We start from the raw sequence: 9,056 nt of genomic DNA on the forward strand, positions 1-9,056 counted from the left end.
AAATAGTGCATTTTTAGATTGTTGGACACTATTGGTTACACACACATTCTCACATCCAGGGAAAGCTCTTGCAAGCAGGGATGTCTTCATGTGAAAAGGGCTGAGAAGTGCTGTTTTGGATGATGTGGCCCTCTTAACTGGGAACTTCTACTTTTTTTATTTTATTTTTTATTTTAGGGAAAGAGAATGCAAGGAAGAGGGACCGGTTGGGGGGAGGGGGAAGAGAGAGAGAGAGAGAGAGAGAGAGAATCCTAAGCACGCTCCACGTTCAGCATGGAGCCTGATGCAGGGCTAAATCCCATGACCCTGGGATCATGACCTAAGCCAAAGTTAAGAGTTGGACGCTCAACTGACTAAGCCATCCAGGTGTCCCTGGCAATTTCTAATTTAACTTCTAAAGAAACTTTGGTAAAGTCAGCTTGATGCTCAATTTGACCAGCTCTAGTTTCACAAATATTGATAGCTGAGAGGTGATAGAATGGCTGATTTTAAAGGGGAATGGGATATCTTGTGGCCTTTTGGCACAGTTTTGAGCCTCCTAAACACGTGCTATGTACTGACAACTTGGGAACTTGACCCTCCTGTTCACAGAGACAACCAGGTATAAAGTATTTGGCTTGGGTTAAACATTTCTGTTTTGGGACAAATCTCTATGCCTTACCATACAGTAGTTATCTTCAGAGAACAGGTCCCATGCAACTTTGGATTGCCATCAAGTGGAATCTTACATTTGCAAAACACCAGCCACCCTGTCCTACACTGAACACCAAGACTCATTTTAGGGAAAGAGAATAGCTTGCCCAAAGTTACACAGCCAAGTGACACACGTCTTTCCTACTGGTAGATAGGAGCCAAACTATGGATTATGATTTGAAAGTGATCAAGAGTTACCAGCTGTAACAGGATATGCTGGACTATGTTGCTATAACCAATAACACAAAAATATTAGTAAATTAAAATAGAGAACATTTATTGCTTTCACCCAAAATCCATTGTAGGTCTGGATGGTCCTCTGGGACATCTGTCCTCCACATGGTGCCTCAGGGATCCAGGCTTCTTTACTCCTATGACACTTCCATTTCAAGGAACGACTCACAGTTGCCACAACAGAGGGAGAACATGCTGGAAGATCTCTCGCTGAGCATTAAATTCCTTAGTCCTTATGTGCCATCATCATCACATGACCCTATCTAAAAGGAGAGGAGAGTTGGATAAAAACAAGCACCATACAGCCCTACTAGAGCAGCTCCCAGAGTGCCAAAAAATTCCATTGGCTCTTATTAGAGTAAATTTCAAAGGTTCCCTGAGGATATTAATTGGTTAAATAAATCATTATCACCCAATAGCATATAAATCATGAATTAACTTATCAGCCTTGATTTAGTCACTAGTAGTTTGAAGGCATGAACAGCTACAGGGGGAACACACTTGAAGACCCAATCTTATATAAAACAGCCCAGGGGCTTGGCCAGGCAGGACAGAGTTGTATGGAAGACACTGGAGAAGCCCTAGTTCTGCGGAGAAATGGTAGAGTGGGGGCAGTGGGTGTCTGAAGTAGACTTTCCAAGAGAAGAGGGGGCACCGAGAGGCGGTAGAGCTGCCAACTACCAACTTCCATGCCCTCAGCAGTTTGCCCCAGGTTGCCCATGTGAGCATAACACCTTTCCAATGTCTGTGGGTATCATTTGAATGATACCAAGTCTCATCAAACCTTTGATCTTATGTTACTCATAGGATCTTGTCCTACCTGCCTTCCCTCCCCAGCCTCTGAACACTACTTTGAAAATAGTGTTGCTAGCCTAAGCAGCTGGGTTTCCTGCCACATTTGGGTGTCTGCAGGGCTGTGCAGACCAACATGGCAGAGTTACACGCTACAGAAGGAAGTCAAGTTTGATTTCAGCATGAACTGATTAGATCCTTAACGTTTTCCAGGCTACTACTTTTGTTGGCCTGGCACGCACAGGCTGAGGTAAGCCAAGGCTGCGAGCTTTGTTAGCATTTTTGAGCTGAGTGTTTACCCAAGCCCTATAAGCCATCTGGGCCTAGGCAATGGAGTTGGACACCTTCTCCTTTGAGTTCTTTCACCTTTTCACTTGGAGCTAAAAATATTTGTGAAGAGCCACTTCTGCCCATGGTGAGTCTGGGATGTTTACTCTCAGACTAACAAGTGTCACAAATGGGGGTCAGATTAGAACAGAATGAAGCCTAAGAGTCTGGCCAATTGACTCTTAATGGATTTTTTTTTCTTTAAAAGTGGATGAACAGACATGTGGCTTTCTAGTCTGGGGTGTGACTTTGGAGTCAGACTGCTTGCGTTCATATGCTGACTCAACCATTTACTTATTATGTGGTTGTAGGCTGATTACTTAATCTTTCTGCGCCCCAGTCCCTTTACCTTGAAAACAAGGACAATCCCATCTACTTCAATAAATGTGAAGCCCCTAGGGAGCACTCAATAAATATGAACTATGACTGTTTCTGCTGTCCTGTGAAGAGATTCTGGGAAAGAGGTCTGGTAATTTGACATCTATGACCACCATTGTTATTGTCAGTAAGAGTCCTACAAGATTGAACATGACATATCACCACTTGCTTCACTTTCCATATCCATAAAATGGCACTAAGGTTGCCGGCTTTTCATACCTTGTGGGATATTGAGATGCATCAAATGAAGAAAGAGATGCCTTGCAATATAAATGTATCCTATGGAGCTAGGAGATCTTGTCCACGCTGTGCAAAGGAATAGCAGCAATGGCAATGGCAATGGCAACAATAGAGGGTCATTGCCCATCCTGCACCGTTCATGTTGATGTTGTCTCTGCATGTAGCTGTGGAGGAGCAGCAAGATTTCGTTGGGATGGGTGGGGCTATTATTTCTACACTGCCTGTGACAGAGACCCATGTTGTTAAGGGCACTGTTTTTGATGTCCAGCAACCTCTCTTATAGGGTCTGAGGTGCCTCTGCTAGAGGTAGTTGATTTCTGAGGTCAATGCCAGAGCTGGCTTTACAGTTCAAGGACCGTAGGATGAGCATTGCCTACAGCAGCCATGAGACTTAGGTGGTGGGCAGGCCCTCACTCCCTCTCCTGTCTCAGGGTCCTTTTGAGATGAGATGTTTGGTCGCCCCTGGTTCAGAAATAGTAAGAAGTTTGCATTCAGGGAAAAAGGAAGGGGGAAAAAATCACCAATGCTTTCATAAAACCCAGCATGTCACAGTTTGTGAGGACTCATTTTTCCCTATGTTGAAAATAATGGGCTGGGATGTTGAGGAGGAGGGTAATGGGGGGAGAAATTGACCTTGTGTCCAGAGCCAGACAAAGATTTGCATATTCAGTGAAATATCTGGGGTTCTAATTTGAGGGGGACTTCCTTAGTTCCAAGCAAAGGAAAACCAACTTGGGCTAATTTTATCAAAAACTAAATTAGGGGCTCCTGGATGGCTCAGTTGGGTAAGCGTCTGACTCTTCAGCTCAGGTCACGATCTCACGTTTGTGAGTTTGAGCCCCGTGTTGGGCTCTGCGCTGACAACATAGAGCCTCCTTGGGATTCTCTCTCTCTCCCTTTGTCTCTCCTCCTCCCCCATGTTTTCTCTAGCTCTCTCAAAATAAATAAACTTTTTTAAAAATTAAAACACACACACACATTAGAAGGCTATATAGGGTAGCTCACAGAATCAAATAAAAAGCTAAGGAATCTGGCTTTGTACAGGACAGGAAGCTGGGAAAACTAGGTTGGAGAAATGAATGGACTCCCCATTAGCTAAAGGTCCCTTATGTCACTTCACACAGGTTTTCTCTTCCCTGGAGAGACTTAATTGGCCTTGCTTGGTGACATACCACTACTTGACCAGCAGGAGTTCAGACACCTTGCTTTAGGCTTTGTCAGAATGGCGACCAGAATGCTGAGCAGGCCGTAGAACAGATGTCTACCACGGTCTCTGCCTTTCATCATCAGCCTCGTCGCTGTAATTAGTTCCCTGAGGCTGCCTGGTTTTACATTCATCCAGCTGGAGTCAACATGTTTTGGTTTTAGAGCCTCCTTGATAAAATTCGCCTGTGTAAAAAATGGATTCCAGTCTTCTTACCCAAGACAAGATGTCTGCCTTGTCTCTCCAGCCCACCTGGAGAACAGGTGCTTGGGCCTTCCTGAAGAGGTCTGCCGCCTCACCTTGCTCTCTTTTTAATAGCTCCATGCTCTGGTTCATAGAAGTTTAGGTCTCAAGGCCCCTGGTTACCCAGCCTAACTGTTGTTTAAACAGCAAACTAAAAATAAGTGTGCCCAGGACCGTTCATGTTGGCAGTGATGGTTGGACTGCCACCTCACCACAAAGACACTTGTCATTTGGAGGTTTGGAAAAGGGAAACACTTAAGTGCTAGTTTATCAGCCAAAAGAAGCTACGACAAAACACACACACACACACACACACACACAACCAAAAAAAAAAAACAAAACACAACACCCGTTCCACCCACAGACTTCTGGTCAGACTATCAGCTTACAGGGGAACGTTTAGCCTGTTATAAATTAAAGACATAGAGATGTTGCTTTATTTACACATTTGTGGAGGGAGGAGGAGATGATGTGATACCACAGCAGCTGCCTTTTGGAAATTTCCAGGGAAACTCTAAGAGGACAAAAAGTTTGTTTTTCTTTTTAAGTGTTAGAACATTTGCAAACTACAGAACAGAGAAGAAAAGCCTGCAATGATGGGCAGTATTAATATTTCGGTGTGTCTCCAATCCTGGCTTTTCGATGAGGAGGAATAGCTTAGAGGTCGATGGCGTGGTGCTGTCTCTGGCTCCTTCCAAGCCAGTCCTATCTGTTCACACTTGGGAACGATGCCCGAAATACACCTTTACCAAGGGCAGCTAGCACAATGAGAGTTTTAATGCATCCCATTCAGAGTCCTCCTGTATGCATTTAATTGTAACGTGTAATGTGTTGGAATTTCTTTGCCATTATCATTTTAATGGCTTTATGATAGTTCGTCAAATGGCTTTTCTATAACCTATGAAAGCAAGCCCCCCCTCCCCCCCAGCCTTGGACAAGGACTGCTGTGTCGGACAACTTTGTGCATAAGCCAGGGAGTCATCTGTCAAAGAAGAGTACGGCCTCACAACCTGTGGTGTGTGGGGTTTCCTATCTCTGTTAAAAAGTGGTAGTTAGGGGCACCTGTGTGGCTCAGTCAGTTAAGTGTCTGACTTTGGCTCAGGTCACAATCTCACGGTTTGTGAGTTCGAGCCCCGCATCCAGCTATACTGACTGCTCGGAACCTGGATCCTGTGTCTCCTTCTCTCTCTGCCCTCCCCCCACTTGTGATCTGTCTGTCTCTCTCTCTCAAAAATAAATAAATGTAAAAAAAAAAAAAGCAGTGGTTAATTGAACAAAGTCTAATGATCCATTTCATGGGTTTTCTAACCCAATTTTTCTTCGCTCTTTTCCCTCTTCTCATGTCCCTGAAAATTATTTCTCAGATTGTCAGCAAGCATAGTGGGAAATTAAAAAGAGGACAAACTTTAGCTTCAGTACTTTTTGCTAAGTAATAGAAAAACAGGTGATGCAGGACCGTGAGAGCCAGGGTGAGGTTTATTTCAGGAAATCAGACGGGGTGCCTGGGTGGCCCAGTCAGGTAAGCATCCAACTCTTGATTTCACCTCAGGTCATGACCTCACTGTTCGTGAGATCAAGCCCCACATTGGGCTCTGCACTGACAGCAGGGAGTCTGCTTGGGATTCTCTCTCCCTCTCTCTCTGCCCCGTTTCCACTTGTGCTATCTGTCTCTCTCAAAATAAATAAACATTCTTTTTTAAAAAAAGAGGAAAATCAGACAGGTGTAAACACTGCCTTTAACAATATATTAAGTACTCTTGTGTTTTCTCAAAATACATTTTATGTTGCTATTGTCTTACATACTTCCATTAGGCACAGAGTAATTATGTGTGTGACGATAACAGCAATAACTTGTTTTAAGGCCGAAAAGATCATTTACAAGCCCACATTCTTGTTCCTCTGAAAATATCTAACATTCCTCTCTTTAAAAGCTCCTAGAGGCCCAGATATTGATGTTATTCCTCTTTCCTACTTCTTTTAACTAATCACCTCGGCATGCATTTTTAGAGTATCTACTAGAACAATGATCAAAGCAGTAACAAAAACTAGCATTAACTGAGTGCTTACTGTATGCCAGGTGCTGGTCTGAGTCTTCGGGTGGATGGATTGATACAGTTCAGAGGGAGGATGTCTAATGCAGATACAGCAGGACTCTTTGAGGAGGTAGCGGCCCTGGGAACAGTGGAAGGAGACCATTCTGGCATGAGTGAAGGGCCCCAAGTGTGGGGGAGCATGGCTCTTCTGCTGTGGTTGGGGGTTAGTGAGAGAGCAGGAATATGGCATTGAACCAACTGGAAGCATTTTAAGCAAGACAGTAACAAGATCAAATCCTTATCTTAAGAAGACCATACACATCTTCCATTTGGAGGTAGATTGCACGTGAAGTGGGGTGTTCTCAGAAGGCACTATTAATGTTGAGGCAATGGATGATGGTAGCCTGGACTCACGAGCTGGGGGAGATAGTGGAGTGGACAGAAGTAGATGGACTCAGGATGCATTTTGGAGATGGAATTGACTGAACTTGCTGCTAAATTGCAGAAAGGATGCAGGAGAATGGAGTAACAAAGACCAAGCTCTGCGTGTCTTATCTGAGTACTAGGCTAATGGCAGTGCCCTATGCTACGATGTGAAAATCTGAGGGAGTATCTGATTCATGAGTCGGGAAATGGAAAGTTCTATTCTTACCTTGTCATTTGCCAAAATTGATACTCTGACCCAAAATAACGAACACAAAACTAGAAGGTTGAATTTTTTAGTCATTTTTGTTTAGCAAAAAGAGAGCAGACAGACCTAGGACTGGGTTCAGACAGACCTAACTAGGATTGTCCTTTCCAGGTTGCGTGGCCTCAGTCAAATTCCCTGGCCACTCACCACCATTCAATGCTTCAATTTTTTTGTCTCTAAAAGGGAATTAATATGCAGTGCCCACACAGCTGTCAATAGATTGTGTGTACAGCTCCTAGCTCAGTTTCTGGCACATAGTAATTCCATTTCTTTTTATTATTATTATTCATTAATTTATTTTTAAAAATTTTAAAGTTTACTTATTTATTTTTAAATAAGAGGGGGAGGGAGAGGGGGAAAATGAGAGGGGAGGGCACTGAGAGAGAGAGAGAGAGAGAGAGAGAATCCCAAGCAGGCTCCACACTATCAGTGCAGAGCCTGATGTGGGACTTGAACTCACAAGCAATGAGACCATGACCTGAGCCAAGATCAAGAGTTGGAGGCTTAACTGATCATGCCACCCAGGCACCCCAGTAATTCAATTTCTTAAATGTTAGTTGTAGTTCTTTGAAATAACCTCTACAAGATAATGCTATTGTATGCAACAAATTCTTCCTTGTGGGGTTCCTGTCCATGTCTTAGCCTGGGTGACAGGATATGACATAGACAAAAAACACCTGAAAGGCAGTGGTGCCCACAGATGTCTCTTTTACCTGCTGTCTCAAGTCCCACATTTAAATGTTTCATTCCTTTGGTGGAAGGCTTTTTCCCTTCCTGAAAAACCCACTTAATTTTTTAAAAAATTTTTATTTTAAGTAGGCTCTATGCCCAATTTGAAGCTTGAAGTCATGACTCTGAGATCAAGAGTCACGTGCTGTACCAACTGAGCCAGTCTGGGCACCCCGACCCTTAGAGAAATACCAATGGCCTTGAAAAACAGAATCGCTTAAAACATATTTGTCAATGATAGAAAGTCACCATCATATAGTGATTAAGCATGTGGATGCTAGAGCCAGGCTGCCTGGGTTTGAACCTCGCTTTTGTCACTTATGAGCTGTGTAACCTTGGGCAAGTTACCTGACTTCTTTGTATCTAAGTTCCCTTACATGTGACACTGGAACATTAATGATTCCTACCTTATGGAGTCACTAAGAGTTTTAATGGAGCTAACATATATAAAATGATGCCTGGAAAATAATAACCACTATACACATATGTGTTGAAGAAAATACAAAGAGTTCGGGTGTTAGCGACAGATGGCTTTGAGAAGGTGAGAGAAAGGCAAGGCTGGGGAGGCAAGAGAGGGCTGAGGGTTGCCGGGTCTCTGGAGGAAACAAGAATATGACACTGTGGGTAATCATGGCAGAAGCTGACAGCAGACCTTCTGCTTCTCAGTTTTGTCTTGTCAAGCCCTCAAAGCAAAAATCCCAGCATGGCGCCAGTGCCAACTATTAGAGCTCAGTTTTTCCCACCTTAGAAGTAGCCTTTAATCCAGGGTGGGCTCAGGCAAGGTAACATGCTTTTCTGCTCTTTCTGCTTTCTTCTGTAGAACTCTCTACCTGGAGACATGTCAAGGTGTCCTCTACCCACTTGATTTGGCTTGAGTGTGTGATTTCCTATGGCTTATCAAGGTCTTGACTGAGATCTGGCCACAAGATGGTCAGCAATGGTCATCATTTCTGATGTTATTTGAAATGGACTGGGGAGGTCAAGAAATGTGTGAGTTTCCTTTCCTGTCATCAATCCCTCTTAAAGGAAAATGCTTGGGCTCTTCTACCTGGATGACAATTGATTTTTATCATTAATCTCCTACTGAGCTAAACTAGGGACAGAAAATCAGCCTTTTTAGAAAAATAGGGCAGGGGAAAAGTCGGTTATTGAATTCCCAAACTCACCTGGACCTCTAGTAGGATCTAAGGAATACCCATCTGTTTTTTCTAAGGGCAGTGAGAATGTGGAGAAACTAGATCATTCAGACCCTGTTGCTGGGATGTAAAGTGGTACAGCCACTCTGGAAAGCAGTTTGGCTGTTTCTCAAATAAATATGCAACTACCACACCACCCAGCGATTGCACACGTGCCCATTTATCTCTATGAAATGACAAATTAGCTTTCACATAAAAACCTCATAGCAGTTTTATTGGTAATAAACACATTGGAAACAGTCTAGATTTCTATATATATATATATATATATACACACACACACACAGTATGATTCC

General features: G+C 43.4%; 1 long non-coding RNA gene across 2 annotated transcripts in view; it reads right to left on the reverse strand.

Moving 5' to 3' along the window:
• Positions 1 to 1,004: 1,004 nt before the first annotated feature.
• LOC144242530 (uncharacterized) overlaps positions 1,005 to 9,056 on the reverse strand; it is a 26,948-nt gene continuing 18,896 nt past the window's right edge. For both annotated transcript variants that reach the window (XR_013338370.1, XR_013338371.1), the window contains exons 3-4: positions 6,179 to 6,283; positions 1,005 to 1,190 (exon numbers count right to left, since the gene is read on the reverse strand). This is a non-coding gene — a long non-coding RNA (uncharacterized LOC144242530). The remainder of the gene's footprint in view (positions 1,191 to 6,178; positions 6,284 to 9,056) is intronic.

This window comes from Crocuta crocuta, unplaced genomic scaffold (genome assembly GCF_008692635.1).
Source record: "Crocuta crocuta isolate KB4526 unplaced genomic scaffold, BGI_CrCroc_1.0 scaffold384, whole genome shotgun sequence".
NCBI lineage: Eukaryota > Metazoa > Chordata > Mammalia > Carnivora > Hyaenidae > Crocuta > Crocuta crocuta.